The sequence below is a fragment of the Panthera tigris genome, chromosome C1, assembly GCF_018350195.1.
Source record: "Panthera tigris isolate Pti1 chromosome C1, P.tigris_Pti1_mat1.1, whole genome shotgun sequence".
Classification (NCBI taxonomy): Eukaryota; Metazoa; Chordata; class Mammalia; order Carnivora; family Felidae; genus Panthera; species Panthera tigris.
This window is the reverse complement of record NC_056667.1, coordinates 41,651,934-41,671,431: the sequence shown is the minus strand read 5'-3', so window position 1 is coordinate 41,671,431 and position 19,498 is coordinate 41,651,934. Positions and strand designations below refer to the sequence as shown.

Here is a 19,498-nt window from a genome sequence, read left to right as displayed (position 1 = left end):
CGATTGACTTTAGATCTTTCTTCTCTTATATCCAGTGCTGTATTATTATTGTATAACTTTTAATTTTTTTAGCTTTTTAATGTTATGCTTGAAGCAGAAATCAAAGAGGTCTTTATACTATGATTAGTCAATGTCTCAAGTCTCCTTTATTATATAGGTTCTCCTTCAAAAATACCTTATTGAAAAAACTGAGTCATTTGTCCTATACTTTCCCACAATACGGATTTCACTGACTGCCTTCTTAGGTGGTGATGTTTAATGCATTTGTCTCTGTATTTCCTATAAATTGATTGCTAGATCTAGAAATTGATCAGATTTGAATATGACTTCTCCTGGGAAGACTATTTCATAGACCCTGAATTATTTTTAATTGAACCAATATTAAGAACCCCTGTAGGAATTAAAAAGGAAAAAGAGAATTACCCAGAATTCCACCAATTAAAATTATGTTTTCAATTTTACATGTTCCCTTTATGTACACATGTTTTTATGCCTAAGAATAACTTTTGTAATTATAAACAAAGCAAAACTATGAGTTTGCATTTTATTTTATTCATAGATCATCATAGGCATTTGCCATACTGCTTTATCATATTATATTTTTAATATCTTTTTTTGAGAGAGAGAGAGAGAGAGAGAGAGAGAGAAAGAGTCCCAAGCAGGCTCCACACTCAGCACAGAGCCTGACATGGGCTCAAACCCATAACTGTAGTATCATGAGCTGAGGTGAAATCAAGAGTTGCACACTTAATCGACTGAGCCACTCAGGTGCCCCATTATCATAATTATATATAATGGCTGAGTCAAATGTATATATCATATTCAACTTATCATTATCCAGCTTTGGACAGAAATTATTTCTAATGTGCTTGCTATTTAAAGTAACACTAGGGGTGCCTGAGTGGCTCAGTCATTTGAGCATCCGACACTTGATTTTGGCCCAGGTCATGATCTCACGTTCATGGGACTGAGTCCCACACTGGGCTCCATGCTGACACTGGAGCCTGCTTAAGATGTATATTCTCTCTCTCTCTCTCTCTCTCTCTCTCTCTCTCTCTCTCCCCACCCCCCCCCCAGCTCCTCTCCCCTGGTGTCTCTCTCTAAAAAATAAAAAATAAATTTAAAAAATAAACAAGGGGCGCCTGGGTGGCTCAGTCGGTTAAGCGTCCGACTTCAGCACAGGTCACGATCTCACTGTCCGTGAGTTCGAGCCCCGCGTCGGGCTCTGGGCTGATGGCCCAGAGCCTGGAGCCTGCTTCCGGTTCTGTGTCTCCCTCTCTCTCTGCCCCTCCCCCGTTCATGCTGTCTCTCTCTGTCTCAAAAATAAATAAACGTTAAAAAAAAATTTTTTTAAATAAACAAGTAAAAAATAAAGTAACACTAAAATGAACATCTTTTTGTTCTATAGCTCTTGTTCTTTAGGAATTATCTTCCAAAGAAGGAATTATTGGCTCTAAGAATTGATATATATGGTATTTTAAATGTCTAAAAATGCTGATTTCAACTTAACATCAAATTGCAATGAGTATTATCAACATTTTCTATTTTTCACTACATAGGTATAAAATTCCTACCTTTTTAATAGCTAATAAATTTAAATATTTCTCTAGTGATTACTCATCCACTTAAGCCTCTCCTTTGCCTATTTATATAATGAAAATGTGATGGTTTTAACAGAAGACACTTTTGTTAGCTGACATTCTGTAACCAACAACCAACTTCTGATTTGTTCTGTCAAAGGAAGCACTGATTTAAGACTGAATATCCTACTCTACCTTTTTCAAATAATTATCTTCTGGCTTAAAGAAAATTGTGGCCAGGGTATCTGACTGGCTCAGTTGGTAGAGCATGCAACTCTTGATCTTGGGATCATGAGTTCGAGCATCACATTGGGTGCAGAAATTAATTAAAAAACAAAAACAAAAAACAAAAACTGCCACCAACCTAGATGAATGGACAAATTCCTACAAATATAAAACCTGCCATAACTGAATCAGGGAGAAATAGCAAATCCAAATATATCTATAACTAGTAAGGAGACTGAATCAGTAATCAAAAACCTTTCAACAAAGAAACGCTCCAAATAAAACGGCCTTGATTGGTAAATGTTACCAAACATTTAAACAACACCAATCCTTCTCAAACTCTTCCAAAAAGCTGAAAAGGAAGGAACACTCCCTAACTCATTTTATGAAGCCAGCATTACCCTAATACCAAAGCCAAACAAGGCAATACAAAAAAAATTATAGACCAATATCCTTTATGAACATTGATGCAAAAAATAATAAACTACTGGCAAACCAAATTTAACAGTACATTAAAAGGATTATGATCAAGGATGCAAGGATGGTTCAACATGGAAAAATCATGTAATATACCACATTAATAGAATGGAAAGAAATCCACATGATCAATGATACAGAAAAAGCACTAACAAAATCTAACATCTTTATGTGATAAAAACATGCAACACACTAAGAATAGAAGGAAACTACCTCAACATAAAAGGCCACATTTAAAAAACTCACAGCTAATATCATATGCAACAGTGAAAGACTAAAAGCTTTTCCTCTAAGATAGGAAAAATACAAGGATGTACAATTTTGACACTTATATTCAAGCTTAGTATTTGGAGTTTAGCCAGAGCAATTAGAAAAGGTAAACAAACAGGCATTCAGATTGGAAATGAAGAAAATTACCTCTGTTCACAGATGGCACAATCATATATGTAAAAAACACTAAACATTCCACACACAAAATTGTAAAAACTAATACATTCAGCAAACTTGCAGGATGTAAAGTCAACCCACAAAAATCATTTGTATTTCTATACACTAATAATGAACAAGTCGAAAATGAAATTAAGAAAATGATTTCATTTACAATAGCATCAAGAATAAAATATTTAGAAATTGGGGCACCTGGGTGGCTCAGTCGGTTAAGCATCCAACTTCGGCTCAGGTAACAATCTCATGGTCCATGAGTTCAAGCCCTGTGTCCGGCTCTGTGCTGACAGCTCAGAGCCTGGAGCCTGCTTGGGATTCTGTGTCTCCCCTCTCTCTCTGCCCCTCCCCCATTCACACTCTCTGTCTCTCAAAACTGAATGTTAAAAAAAAATTAAAAATAAGTAAAAATAAAATACTTAGAAATGAACCTAACCAAGGAGGTAAGAGCCTTATGCACTGAAAATAACAAAAGAATGCTGAAAAAAAATTCAAAGAAGATACAGGGCGCCTGGATGGCTCAGTCGGTTGAACGTCTGACTTCGGTTCAGGTCATGATCTCGCCGTTGATGAGTTCCAGCCCTGCATCGGGCTCTGTGCTGACAGCTCAGAGCCTGGAGCCTGCTTCAAATTCTGTGTCTCCCTCTTTCTCTGTCCCTCCCCCACTCATGCTCTGTCTCTCTGTCTCAAAAATAAATAAAAATTTTAAAAAAAGATATAAATACACTGAAAGACAATTCATGAATTGGAAAACATTATTGTTAAGATGTCCCTACTACCTAAAATTATCTACAGATTCAATGTTATCTCTGTCGTAACAATCTTCACAGAAATAGAAAAATCCATCCTTAAATTCATATGGAATATTTTTTTAAATTTAAATCCAAGTTAGTTAACATATAGTGTATCATATGGAATCTCCAAAATAGTCAAATGATCTTAACAAAGAAAAACAAAGTTGGAAGATTCTCACTTCATGGTTTCAAAATTTACTACAAAGCTACAGTAACCAAAACAGTGTGATATTAGTATAAACACAGACATCAAGAACAATGGAATAAAACAGTGAGCCCAGAAATACAATCTCATATATATATACAGTCAAATGATTTTGACTTGGGTGCCAAGACAGTTCAATGGGCAAAGGATAGTGTTTTGAACAAATGGTGCTGAAGAAACTGGATATCTACATTCAAAAGAATGAAACTGGATCCTTACACCATATACAAAAATTAACTCAAAGTGGATCAAAAACCTAAATGCAAGGGCTAAAATTATAAAACTCTTAGAAGAAAGTATAGGGGGAAAGATCATGACATTTGGTTTGGCAATGATTTTTTGGATATGACACAAAAGGCACAGACAGCAGCAACAACAACAACAACAACAACAACAAACAGGTTGAACATCAAAATTTAAAACTTTGTTGCATCAAAGGCACTACCAACAGAGTAAAAAGAACTTATAAAGAAAATATTTCCAAATCAGATATGTGATAAAGGATCGATGCCCAGAATATATAGAGAACTCTACAACTCAACAACAAAAAAATACTTCATAAAGAAACTACAGCCAGGGCACGTGGGTGGCTCAGTTGATTAAGCAACTGACTCTTCATTTCAGCTCAGGCCTTGATTTCAGGGTCATGAGTTCAAACCCCACAATAGGCTCCACGCTGGGCATGGAGCCTACTTAAAAAAAACCAAACACTACAGCCAATTTTCCATAAAGACATAATTAAAATAAGAAGTTACAATTTAATGATAATCTACTATATACAGTGTTAGGTAACATTATTTATTACTTTTAAAACTGATAATTCATTCAACAGATTTTTTTAAGTTTATTTACTTATTTTGAGAGTGAGAGAGAGAGAGAGAGAGAGAGAGAGCGAGCACACAGCAGTGGAGGGACAGAGAAAAGGAGAGAATCCCAAGCAGGCTCTGCACTGTCAGCACAGAGCCCAATGCAGGGCTCGATCCCATGAACTGTGAGATCATAACTTGAGCCGAAACCAAGAGCCAGACACTTAACCAACTGAGCCACCCTGGCACTCCCAACAGATCTTTAGTATGTATTATCACCTTCATCCTACGGATGATCAAAGTACCTTGCCTGAGAGCATGAGGAAGCTAGTTAATGGCTGGGAGTTATTCTAAATCTAGGTGTTGAGAAATATTGATCCTTTTGCTCTTTAAAATGCTCTTCACATATTTCAACAAACTTTCTCAGTGTGAGAAATTACTACTTCTCTGCTTCCCAAGGAGCACAACCAGTTGTCATGTTTTAACACCAGATGACAAAATAAACCTTGAGAAAATTGATCTCTGAAGTTATAAACCAACATATTATCTTTTTTAAAAAAAGATTAAAAAATATTTTTGAGGGTGAGAGAGCAGTAAGTGCAAGAGGGGGGAGGGACAGAGAGAGAATCCCAAGCAACAAGCAGGCTTCACGCTGTCAGCACGTAGCCCGAAATTGGGCTCGATCCCAGGAACCATGAAATTATGACCTGAGCCAAAATCAAGAGTCAGATGTTCAACCAACTGAGCCATCCAGGCACCCCCAAACCAACAGGTTATCTTAATGTGCTTGTTACTCAGGGTTCTATGAAGGTTGTTCTATATTCACTACCAAAATTCTCCAATGTTAAACAAACTGACTGTAACTCAAGTTATTTAAAAGTAAATTGTGAGTATTTAACATATAATTTTATTTAAAATAAGAAATTGCCATCTAATATAAGAAGTACCAGATATTTTCCAACTTTCTTTTTGAAATAAATATATTTGCTTTGAAAACATGGTATAAATACAGACATTCCTCTAAGAAATGTTGAGGAAACAATATAAAAAACCACCATAAAACCTATTGAATTATTTCATTTTTATCCTTTCAACTATATTTAAAGGAAAAGACCATGTGTTATATAGCTAAGAAAGCACTGATTGGTTCGTAGTTCTACTATCTCAGTTTCTTCAACCGGAAATTAGTAATAACACACTTTTCACATGGGTTTACTAGGAAAATGATACACAAATTACAGAGTATGTACTAAACAAACGTTTATCTACCTTCTGTTTCCCTCTTATCTGGCTGCCTAGGAGCTTTGAGGTCATAAGTCCACATGCTCCTAAAGTGGCCCTTACTAACTTAAGGACCTCAACTTTATGACTCCCTTATTCGGTTCTCCCTCCTCCTCCGCCCCCCAGACCGTCTAAAACCACTGCATACTGCTTTGGAGTGTGGGCTCTGTAAGTCAAAGAGCCTAAGTTTGAATCCTAACTCCACTTACTGGCTGTGTGATTCCCAACAAGTTACTCAATTTTTGTAGGGCAATTTCATCACTTATAAAATGTGGATTATAACACTAGCTACTTCGTAGGGTGTGTGTGTGTGTGTATGTGTGTGTGTGTGTGTGTGTGTGTATTTTAAGTTTATTTATTTACTTTGAGGTAGGGAGGGGCAGAGAGAGAGGGAGAGAGAGAGCCCCAAGCAGGCTTCATGCTGTCAGTGCAGAGCCAGATGTGGGGCTTGAACCCATGAACCAGAAGATCATGACCTGAGCCAAAATCAAGAGTCAGACACTTAACCAACTGAGACACCTAGGTGCCCCTAGGGTGTTATACATATTAAATAAGATACTGTAAGTAGCATTTAGAAAAGTGCCTGGCACACAGTAAACACTCAATAAATATTAGCCATCTCATTATCCTCACCACCACTACCACCACCATCATCATCATCTATCTGCTTCCCACCACAAAGCATTTGCAGCTTTGTAATTGTTATTTATTTCACATATTTAAGTTCTGTGATCTATGGAAACATGAGTGGTATGTTTAAATAGAGTAGCTCAGCCATTCTGCTTTTTTCTTTCATCTCTTTGGTTAAAAATAGTACACTAAGCATTAAGTATATGCTTGCTAAATGCTTCAATGAAAGAACAAATAAAATGGAAATGGATAGACAGATGGCAACATAGACTAGCCCTATAGAACTTTTGTTGCTTCTCCAATAATTGCTTGTATTGCAAAGATAATGCAACAAGTTCACAATGTCTCCAAATACTGACCTTATCCCATGAAGTCAGGACTATACTAGCATAAAATGACTGAAAATTTGATACCTAGTTTCACAAGGCTATCAAAATTTCAATTCTCTAACTAGGTTTTACTTTCCCACTCCAAGGTAACTACCTCTCCCCTCTCAAACCCTCATCATCTATCCCTATTTCGTCTCTCTCTGTGTTTATATTTTCTTGTTTTTTAAGTTTATTTATTTTTGAGAGAGACAGAGACAGCCTGAGCAGGGGAGAAACACAGAGAGAGAGGCAGAGAGAGAGAGAGAGAATCCCAAGCAAGCTTTGCACTGTCAGTACAGAGCCTGATGTGGGGCTTGAACCCATGAACCACGAGATCATGGCCTAAGTTGAAACCAAAAGTCAGATGATTAACCTACTGAGCCACTCGGGTGCCCCAATGTTTATATTTTCTATATGAAGTATGAGCCAAGCAGATATAAATTTTTTTCATGCTCTCACCAATAAATCCATAAACCTATCTTCATCTGTCCCCATCTTCTCTTCCTCTCTCCTGTTGAAGACCAAACCCTAAATATGTCATAAATCTTATCCATTTGGCCTTCTCAAGGATTTTTCTCTTCCTCTGATCCCTTTTCTTCTAAAACAACCTGTCTATAGAATCATTCATTACATTAAATACAACAGTAAATATCTCCTATCCTTTAAAAAAATTCATCTATAACCACCATCTTCATCTAGTAAGTGTTCCAATTTTTTTTTCTGTTCTCCCTCACAGCAAAACTTTTTGAAAAAACCATCCCCACTTCCTTACTTCTCATTCCATATTCAACCCATTCCCCATTTTCAACCCATTCTGGCTTCTGTATCCACAGCTCTACCAAGTCTGCTTTTATCAGAGTCTGATGCAGACAAGTCCATTGGTCCCTTTCCTGTCCATATCTTATTTACCTCCCATCAGCACTTTATATAGGTGATAACCCCCTCCTCTGCCAAACTATTCTTCTTTTGAGTTTCAAGACACCACATTTTCTTGGTTTTCTGCCTAACTCTCTGGCCATGCATTCTCTGTCACTTGTATTAGGTCTTCCTCCTCTGCTTGACCTCAATGGCTCACCCTGGGCCCCTTTTCTTCCCTCTGTAAACTCTTCCCTAGGTAAGCTTATCCATTCCCATGGCTTCTCACTGTATTCTTCATATGACCTGCAGAACACTACATGAGCTATTCCCTGACTTACTCTCCACACTCTTTTTATGGGACTCTTCCCTTACTATATTTTAACCACACTGGATTCCTTTCAATTTCTTGTATAGGTGCCTTCCTACCTTGGCCCATGCTGTTCTCTCTTCCTGAAGCATTCTTTTCTCTCTGTACTTTGAATGGCTGACTCCTCAACTGTCATGTGTCATCTAAACGGTCATTTCTTGGGGCTCCTGGGTGGCTCAATTGGTTAAGTGTCTGACATCGGCTCAGGTCATGGTCTCACAGTTCACGAGTATGAGCCCTGCACTGGGCTCTGTGCTGACAGCTCAGAGTCTGGAGCCTACTTCGGATTCTGTGTCTCCCTCTCTGCCCGTCCCCTGCTCACCCTCTGTCTCTCTCTCAAAAATGAATAAACATAAAGAATAAAAAATAAACTGTCATTTTTCAGAGGACTTCCCAGATCCCCTTCCCCCTCCATCTTTTATATTATCCCTCCTTATTCATTTCCTTCATAGTCCTTATCACAATTTGTAATTACACATTTGTTTGCTTTTGGTTATTCCCACTAATCTTTACATAAGGGTAGGAATCATAATGTCATTAGTGTAAATTCAGCACCCAGCATAGTAACAGACAAATAACAAGCACACAATATTTAAGTAAATTAATGATCTGGCACTCACTTATTCATTCATTAACAGACGTTTGTTGAACAATTTGTAAGTGACAGGTACTGTGGGGCCTAAATGCTGGGAATAAAAGATAAATCAGAATCAATAACACGATCCTTATAGTCCAATGAGAATGACAGAGACAGTACTGTGTGACAAATGCTATGACATGGGTGAGGTAGACTTTCAGCCAACACAATTTTGAAGAATGTGAATGGAAAATATTGCCCTAACTTCGTTAGAAACCAAGTTTAATCCAAAAGTTTTTCCTGTTTTACCATGCTGGAATGGTTCAAATCACAATGTGAATAATAAGACAAGTTTTTAGGCAGAGTATGAGGAAAACTGAATTACCAAGGAATATTCTATTTTTAAAGTAGCCATTTCTTACTGTTCTATGTGTTGGTTTCCATCAATAGGTAAGTAAATATGAAATCAGGAAAATAAACTTGTTTTGGGTTGAATTGTCCTTAAATAAGAGAAACACGTGAATAATTTAAAATATTTCTGGGGTGGGGTGCCTAGCTGGCTTAGTTGGTTAAGCGTCCAACTTTGGCTCAGGTCATGATCTCATGGTTCATGAGTTCAAGCCCTGTGTTGGGCTCTGTGCCAACAGCTCAGAGCCTGGAGTCTGCTTCAGATTCTGTGTGTGTGTGTGTGTGTCTCTCTCTCTGCCTGTCCCCGTTTGCACTGTGTCTTTCTCTCTCTCAAAAATAAACATTTTTTAAAAATCTAAAAATAAATAAATAAAATATTTCTGGGGTACCTGGGGGTGCTGTCAGTTAAATGTCTAACTCTTGATTTCAGCTCAGGTCATGATCCCAGGGTTTGGGATCAACAGGATTGTCAAGATCTGCACTGAGCATGGAACCTGCTTAAGATTCTCTCTCTCTCCCTCTGCACCCTCCCTGGTTAACACTCTCTCCAAATGTCAATTGATGAATGGATAAAGAAGATGTGGTATATATATGCAATGGAATACTACTCAGCAATAAAAAAGAATGAAATCTTGCGATTTGCAACAACGTGGATGGAACTGGAGGGTATTAGGCTAAGCAAAATAAGTCAGTCAGAGAAAGATATCGTATGTTTTCACTCATATGTAGAACTTGAGAAACTTAACAGAAGACCATGTGTGAAAGGAAGGGGAAAAAAATAGTTACAGAGAAGGAGGGAGGCAAATCATAAGAGACTATTAAATACAGAGAACAAACTGCTGGTGCGGGAGAAGAGAAAATGGGTAATGGGCACTGAGGAGGGCACCTGCTGGGATGAGCACTGGGTGTTGTATGTAAGCGATAAACCACAGGACTCTACCCCAAAATGAAGAGCACACTCTATATACTGTATGTTAGCCACCTTGACAATAAATTATATTTTAAAAAAAATGTTTAGGGGTACCTGGTGGCTCAGTCCACTAAGTGTCTGGCTCTTGATTTTGGCTCAGGTCATGATCTCATCGTTCATGGGTTTGAGCCCAACGTCTGGCTCCATGCTGACAGTGCAGAGCCAGCTTGGGATTCTCTCTCTCTCCCTCTCTCTCTGCCCCTCCCTTGTTCATGCACACAGGTTCTCTCTCTCAAAATAAATAAACTTTAAAAAAATTTCTCATCCAAAAAATTGTAACTATGTATGGGAACAGATATTAACGACTTACAGTGGTGATCATTTCACAATACATGCAAATATTGAATCATTATCTTATACACCTGAAACTAACACCATGTTGTACGTCAATTATACCTCGATTTTTTAAAAAAGACATGGAGGAAAAGCATAAGAGACTGTTAAAAACTGAGAACAAACTGAGGGTTGATGGGGGGTGGGAGGGAGGGGAGGGTGGGTGATGGGTATTGAGGAGGGCACCTTTTGGGATGAGCACTGGCTGTTGTATGGAAACCAATTTGACAATAATTTCATATATTGGAAAAAAAATAAAAATAAAATAAAAAGACATGGAGGAAATGTAAATGCATATTACTAAGTGAAAGAAGCCAGTCTGAAAAGGTTACATAACTGTATGATCCCAATTATAAGACATTCTGGAAAAGGCAACAGGAACAGTAAAAAGATCAATGAGGGATGCCTGGGTGGCTCAGTCAGTTAAGATTCCAATTTTGGCTCAGGCCATGATCTTGAGATTCGTGGGTTCAAGCCCCGTGTCAGGCTCTATGCTGACAGCTTAGAGCCTTGAGCCTGCTTCAGACTCTGTGTCTCCCTCTCTCTCTCTGCCCCTCCCCTGCTCGCACTCTGTCTCTGTCTCTCTCAAAAATAAATAAACATTAAAAAATAAAATTAAAAAAAAAAAAACCCAGATCAGTGATTGCTGGCAGTTCCGATGGCAGGAAGGAAGGCACGCACAAGCGGGGCACAAGGGATTTTTAGGATAGTATAATTACTCTATAGGATACTATAATAGGACACATATTATGCATTTATCAAAACCCACAGAACTGTACAACACAAAGAGTGAAACCTAAAGTAAACCACAGCATATATTTCTTTTATAGGACTTTAGTTAATAACAATGTATTGACATTGGTTCATCAATTTTAACAAATGTACTACACTAGTGGCAAGATGCTAATAATGGGGTCAACTACAGGTATGTGAGAATTCTGTACTTTCTGTTCAATTTTTCTGCTCTAAAAAAATAGTCTATTTGGGTTTTGTTGTTGTTGGTCTTTTTTTTTAAGTTTATTCATTTTGAGAGAGGGAGAGTGCAAAGAGCAGGGGAGGGGAAGAGAGAGAGGGAGAGAGAAAATCCCAACAGGATCTGCATTGCTAGCACAGAGCCCAGTGCAGGGCTTGATCTCACAAATCGCGAGATCATGACCTGAGCCAAAATTAAGAGCTGGACACTCAACTAACTGAGCCACCCAGGTGCCCCTGTCTATTTGTTTTTTTAAGTGGGTATGTCTAGTAAGCCAAACTAGGGACTAGGGATATGTAGAAGTAGACAGAAGATTGTCATCATAAATATTACTTTTTTTTTAAGGTTTATTTATTCATGCTGAGAGAAAGAGAGAGAGAGATGGGGGGAGGGGCAGAGAGAAAGGGAAAGAGAGAGAATCCCAAGCAGGCTCTATACCATCAGCACAGAGTCCAACACGGGGCTCCATCTCACAAACCATGAGACCATGAGCTGAGCCAAAATCAAAAGTCAGATGCTCAACTGACTGAGCTACCCAGGCACCCCAATATTATTTTATTTTATTTTTTTTTTATTTTAAAGTAATATTAAAATACACTGTATTTTAACTACGTTGGGATTAAAACATTTTAAAAAGTGTTCCATGAACTGAGGAATAGGATTATTGATGCCTGGGTTCCAAAATAGGTAAAGTAAATCTAATATGAAATAAAAGAAATTTCTGCCCTTGTAGAGATGACAAAGCACACGGCACATCCTAGAGCTCTCAGAATGAAAACTCTTGTAACACCTGGATGAAGTCAATATTGACAAATGCCCTTGGAATCCTGCTAAAACATTACATAGGATATAATCAAATTTGGTATCAGGCAAGTTTGTCATAACTTGCATGCAACAGGCACTAGTCATTCAATTAAAAAGGTCTTACTTGAAGACAGTTTCTGTGACTTATTTTCATGGCATTATACAGAGAGACACTGTTATAAAGAGAGTCTTACATGCTTGAAATGATCAACATGTACTTTAACACTGGCACATAACAAGGTGACAAGGGAAAGATTCTCTTATTTAGCTGCCTTTTACAATATAACATTCATTTACAAATATTTAACATTTCTGTAACCTCTATTTACAGTAAACAAAGTTGAAAATCTTCAATTCTGTCAAGATTCCTTGACCAAAGTCAGAGCATAAAATAACAGAGTGACAGCATAAACAGACATGATTTTGTGTATCTTGTCATCTTAGGTTATATACTGAAAAATGATTTTCCTATGATTAAAAAATAAGCAACACTGGGCGCCTGGGTGGCTGAGTCGGTTGAGCATCGGACTTCAGCTCAGATCATGATCTCACAGTCTGTGACTTCGAGCCCCACGTCGGGCTCTGTGCTGACAGCTCGGAGCCTGGACCCTGCTTCAGATTCTATGTCTCCTTCTCTCTCTGCCCCTCCCCTACTCATGCTCCGTCTCTCTCTGTCTCAAAAATAAATAAAAACATTAAAAAAATTTTTTTTAAATAAACAACATCAAATTTTTTCATACTCTGGAATAATATTCTTTTACCCCAGATAGAATCATAACATTGTAACTCTTCCCTAATATTTCAGGTGAGTGTAATTGTTAACTTCTAAAAAATTATTTTTAAAAATGGTTTTATTCAGTATTAAATTTGAATAGTTATTTTAAATGATATTTTAATTCTTTAAAGTATATTTTCACTTAAACTAAAAATATGGTATAATGACATAAATATCAAAATATTATATAGTTCTGTTACATATCTTTATAGATAAAATTACTCCACAGGGTGCCTGGGTGGCTCAGTTGGCATCTGACTCTTGATTTCGGCTCAGGTCGTGATCTCCAGCTTATGGGTTTGAGCCCCACTGCCAGTGCAAAGCCTGCTTGGGATTCTCCCTCTCTCTCCTTTTCTCTGCTCCTCCCCTACTCACATGCTCTCTCTCTGTCTCTCAAAATAAATAAACTTTAAAAAATAAAATTACTCCTGACATTACTGATTACATATTCAAATTAAAAGCAAAGCTAGATATTGACTGTATTTGCCATTTTATACATAAACATATGTATTATATAAATTATATAAACTTACAAAATATTTATATAATATACAAATATAAAATTATATAAAATGCTTTATAATTACATTTGTAAATACTCAATATATGTTAAGTATCCATAATCCCTAATCCCAAGTGTCTGAAACGGGGAAGCTTTTTAGAACTATATTAAAAATTAATCTAGATCATTTTTCAATATGTCACTTTGACATTAGACATGTCATCAAGCTATTTTTTTTAAAACTGTAAGTGATAAAGATCACATGTCCCTAAAGGGATCTTGAAGAAATTAGTATGAGAAATGAATCAAAAAGGAAACAGTAATTGCAAAAAAAAAAAAAATGCTCACTGTAGCACACTTAACTGACACTTTGACAAATAGCATTCCAGTCTAACAGAGATGACTTCCAGAAAACACACTTTCAGCACAGTACGCTTCAAAATGTTTAATGATGGACTCTTCCCACATAGTGACCTTAGCTAATCAGTATTTAGTAATAATTTTACAGAGATAAATCAATGCTAGCACAATCTTTCCATTTCCTTTTCTATTTTTTTTAACCACAGAAATTCATATAAGCTCTTTCAGAGCTACAAGGAAACAGAAATAAAGTCTATGCAATCTCCTCCTTTTACAGAAGAGGAAACAGAAGCCCACAGCTCTTTCATACTCATTCCAGTACTCTTTTCCACATTATCTACCTTACAGTTCTCTTCTCTGTTCCATCTATTCAAATCACTAATGCAATAAAAAATTGTCTACTCAAGTTATACTTTTAAAGTCAATTACAATGAAAAAAATAATTGTGAGTAAATTTGAATGGTATATAATACTGCCACCCTCCTCCTCGTCCAACGACTTGGTGCCTGTATTGTTCTTTTTCTATTTTGTAGGTCAAGACCTGGTAGGTAAAATCCTAAAATCCTGCTATTCTACCATCACCTGATAGCACCAATCACTCAGAATTTTTGTCTTCCTTATAAATTCAAATACTTAAATTCCCAGTCCTTTACTCCTGCCCCAAACTAAGTTAACTCAAAGACAATGACTTATATTTCTAGTAAGCAATTCAAGTACACATAAATTTTGCTGCTGTGTCCAGTGTGGTAGAGCATCAGGCTTTGGAGTCCGACAGATTTGTCTTAAAATCAACGCACTCTCATTGTCAAACTCTGAGGATTTAGGCAAATTACTTAACCTTTCTGAGGTGCATTTTTCTCACCTGTAATTACATCTCAGAGAATTGTAATATTAAACTAGATAAGCCTAGCATAAAGTAGAAGTATTCAAAATGTTATTCTAGGGGCGCCTGGGTGGCTCAGTCAGTTAAACGTTCGACATGGCTCAGGTCATGATCCCAGGGCTCATGAGTTCCAGCCGCACATTGGGTTCTGTGCTGACAGGTCAAAGCCTAGAGCCTGCTTCAGATTCTGTGTCTCCCTCCCTCCCTCTCTGCCCCTCCCCTGCTCACACTCCATGTCTCTCTCTCTCAAAAATGTATAAACATCAAAAAAAAATTTTTTTTAATGTTACTCTATTTTCTTCTTTCACATCATCTCAAACAAATACAAAATATCCAGGTAATAATTGCCATTTAAACAGTTATACTTTTAAAAAATATTTTTACGCCTGCTTCTGTTAAATAGTAAATAGAGCAGTCATTAACCAGCTGGCACCAAATAAATAATAATTGGACACATCAGTGATGATAAATGATAAAGTGTGACAAAGTCTTGAAAATGACCAAACAGAAGATAAACAGCTTTTTTTTTCTTTTAGAAATTCTTCTTCACTTTAAAAACTCCTCTTTCCTAACATCCAATGGAAAAAAGACAGTCTCTTTAACAAATGGTGCTGGGAGAACTGGACAGCAACATGCAGAAGGTTGAAACTAGACCACTTTCTCACACCATTCACAAAAATAAACTCAAAATAGATAAAGGACCTGAATGTGAGACAGGAAACCATCAAAACCTTAGAGGAGAAAGCAGGAAAAGACCTCTCTGACCTCAGCCGTAGCAATCTCTTACTCGACACATCCCCAAAGGCAAGGGAATTAAAAGCAAAAATGAATTACTGGGACCTTATGAAGATAAAAAGCTTCTGCACAGCAAAGGAAACAACCAACAAAACTAAAAGGCAACCAACGGAATGGGAAAAGATATTTGCAAATGACACATCGGACAAAGGGCTAGTATCCAAAATCTATAAAGAGCTCATCAAACTCCACACCCGAAAAACAAATAACCCAGTGAAGAAATGGGCAGAAAACATGAATAGACACTTCTCTAAAGAAGACATCCGGATGGCCAACAGGCACATGAAAAGATGTTCAACGTCGCTCCTTATCAGGGAAATACAAATCAAAACCACACTCAGATACCACCTCACGCCAGTCAGAGTGGCCAAAATGAAGAAATCAGGGGACTATAGATGCTGGAGAGGATGTGGAGAAACAGGAACCCTCTTGCACTGTTGGTGGGATTGCAAATTGGTGCAGCCGCTCTGGAAAGCGGTGTGGAGGTTCCTCAGAAAATTAAAAATAGACCTACCCTATGACCCAGCAATAGCACTGCTAGGAATTTATCCAAGGGATACAGGAGTACTGATGCATAGGGGCACCTGTACCCCAATGTTTATAGCAGCACTCTCAACAATAGCCAAATTATGGAAAGAGCCTAAATGTCCATCAACTGATGAATGGATAAAGAAATTGTGGTTTATATACACAATGGAATACTACGTGGCAATGAGAAAAAATGAAATATGGCCTTTTGTAGCAACATGGATGGAACTGGAGAGTGTGATGCTAAGTGAAATAAGCCATACAGAGAAAGACAGATACCATATGGTTTCACTCTTATGTGGATCCTGAGAAACATAACAGAAACCCATGGGGGAGGGGAAGGAAAAAAAAAAAAAGAGGTTAGAGTGGGAGAGAGCCAAAGCATAAGAGACTGTTAAAAACTGAGAACAAACTGAGGGTTGATGGGGGGTGGGAGGGAGGGCAAGGTGGGTGATGGGTATTGAGGAGGGCACCTTTTGGGATGAGCACTGGGTGTTGTATGGAAACCAATTTGACAATAAATTTCATATATTAAAAAAATAAAATAAAATAAAATAAAAATAAAAAATGTTTTCTTAGGCCTTTGAAGTCAAAGTCAAAACATTAATGGGAAATGGAGCTTGACAGAGGATGAATAACCACTATTTGCTGGAGTCAGTGATTTCCACAGGAAATGAATATGAGTTTATAATAATGGTGATAATTTGAATTTAAAGGGCACCTTTTGGGGAAAGAGTTCTCTGTATTCTTTCTACTCTATAATTTATCATCTATCATACAGGAGAAGTAGGGATTATACTGCTATATGGAGCAATTGTCTAAATTAATGTGTGAAATCATAAAACTCACATTTGCTGAGCATCTTAGAGTGTGACATACTTTTCCAATTAACAATGAAGACTGGAATCCAGATCTCCATTACAGCAATACAGAAATAAACTGCAACATTTTAACACTTTCATAAATTCTAGTTTAATTATTTTATATTTTACTTAATTACATTTAACCAAGATGAATGTTATAACAACTCTACTGCTTATCAAGAATTGAATATAGGGGTGCTTGGGTGGCTCAGTCACTTAAGTGTCCGAACTTCAGCTCAGATCATGATCTCACAGTTTGTGAGTTCGGGCCCCACGTGGGGCTCTGTGTTGACAGCCCAAAGCCTGGAGCCTGCTTCTGGTTTCTGTGTCTCCTTCTCTCTCTCTGCCCCTCCCCTGCTCGTGTTCTGTCTCTCCTTCTCTCTCTCAAAAATGAATAAACATTTAAAAAAGAATTTAAAATTTTTTTTAAAAATAGGGGTACCTAGGTGGCTCAGTCAGTTAAGCGTCCGACTTGGGCTCAGGTCATGATCTCGTGGTTCATGAGTTCAAGCCCCGCATTGGGCTCTGTGCTAACAGCTCAGAGCCTGGAGCCTGCTTCGGATTCTGTGTCTCCCTCTCTCTCTGCCCTCCCTAGCTCACATTCTGTCTCTGTCTCTCTCAAAATATAAATAAACATTCAAAAAAAATTTTTTTAATTAAAAAAAAAGAACTTAAGCTTTAAACTATGCTAAATAATTTCCTACAATGTTCTATTAACTCCTTCTATCATGTGTATTTTTATCTTGTCCCATTCTTTTGTGAATTTATTTCTCTTTTCCCACCTGTACTTTTCCACCTGTACTCTGATGTGATCTCATTTATCTCACACACTTTAGAACCTTGCCCCATAAATTATACCTACTTTTTTACATCGCCCTCTCAAAATAGTCATTTTGTAACATGACTTTCCTGACTCCCTCTGCCATTCTTAGAAAAATTAAGCTCTTATCCCTCAATGATCCTAGATTATTTCCTTCATACCACTAGTATAAATGAAGAGACATGCTGGAAGTGATATGACTGAAAGAAAGGGTACCAGGGCTCTTGCAATATTCAAGCTATGAGATCCTAGGCATATTCCTTGACCATTCTGAGCCTCTGCTTCTTTATCAAATAGGGAAAAATTAACAACCCATTCTACACGGATATAATGAGGATTAATGAGAACAAATATAAGGCATATATAACTGGCTTTTAACACAATGTATATACTTTGTTGTAGAATGGTCTGTTTGTCTGTCTACTCAGATCAGTGGTTCACAATTTCTTTTAGAATTTTTTTAAACTCCGGGAAATCCAAATAGTCCTCTCTCAACTTACTGAAATCAGCGCCCTTGATTACAAACTCCTTGAGGTCAATGAAGTCATATATTGCAATTTTTGTATCTCTGCATCTCCAATATCTAGCCCAGAACCTTTCATATATTAGATGCTTAATATATCCTCATAAGAGCAAAGAGTATTAAGCTATAGGTATTAAGTAGAGAAATTACCGAGTATGCAAACTAAATTTCTTTTTTCAGCAGTGAACAATATTTTACAAAATCACATTGTTTGGGGTATTTTTCTAGCTATTTCCCCAGTATAATCTCATTAGTAGCTAGAAAAAGTATACAATTGTTTATAAGTTCTTTTCTTCCAAGAAGTTCAAGGATTTTTACAAACATTTCTCACCAATCCCTAGAACATCTCTGATGTAACTGGAGATAAAAAGGAAAAAAACCAGAATATGAATCCATAATCCACGTGAATTCTTAAATTCATAAATGCCACTCAGCAAAACTTCCATCTAATTTTTCAATTTGTGAACATTTTGCCACCATTTCCTTTCTAAATACACCTGAGTTACCTATTTACTCATTACATCTGGATATGCTGGTCTGGAACATTATTATTTGCTCAAGAAAGCAAAATTTTCAGAAAGTATTCTACAGAGTAAGTGACACACAGAGCTACATAAAAATGACAACTCTAATTCCTTAATAGAAAACTGATTGTTCAGGCTACTGAGTTTATTTCAGACTACAAGATATTTAAGAATTAAACAAACTATTTTCTTCAAATTTTAATAATCAGAGACCAGCAGCCCAATCACAGCTTTAACTTCTTTCTGCTCCTCATCATTTTGTTCTTTTGTACCCTTTCTGACTGCCCAGCCAGGAAACATTCTCTTCCCTCTCCGTATTAACAGAATCCCACTTGTGTTAGGCAACATTGGGCTCAGCCCCAGAGGATGAATCATGATTCATCTTAGCCAATCAATTCTGTTCCCCTTTATCAATAATTGGTATAAAATTGCACCTGTGGTCTAGACCTGACCAATAAACTGAAAAAAGTTGCCAGGGATTCTTTCCTCCTTGATGAGACTGCAGCAAGAATAGGCTCATTTGACCCCAATTTCCCTGTACCTTGAGAAGCTGCCAGGTTGAACTTGATGCTTACAGCTATGCCACTCTCTTGAGATCATGAGTGGAAGACCAAGGAAACTTTAGAGATCCTCACTCTACGCCCAGACATAAGTGAGTCTCTATCTTCAGGCTTCCTGTTGCATGAAATGCTATTTTGTCTAAATCACAAAGAGTCAGATACCGTGTTCCTTGAAGGTGAAAGCATCCTAATTAACACAAACAGACCAATAAATCATGCAAGAAGGGAAGTAGAGATTAATTACTGAGCACTTACTATTACATCTGTA

At 37.3% G+C, this 19,498-nt stretch overlaps 1 protein-coding gene across 2 annotated transcripts in view; it reads right to left on the bottom strand.

Moving 5' to 3' along the window:
- ZFYVE9 (zinc finger FYVE-type containing 9) overlaps positions 1 to 19,498 on the bottom strand; it is a 214,321-nt gene that overhangs the window by 99,958 nt on the left and 94,865 nt on the right. The gene's annotated exons all lie outside the window — the stretch shown is intronic.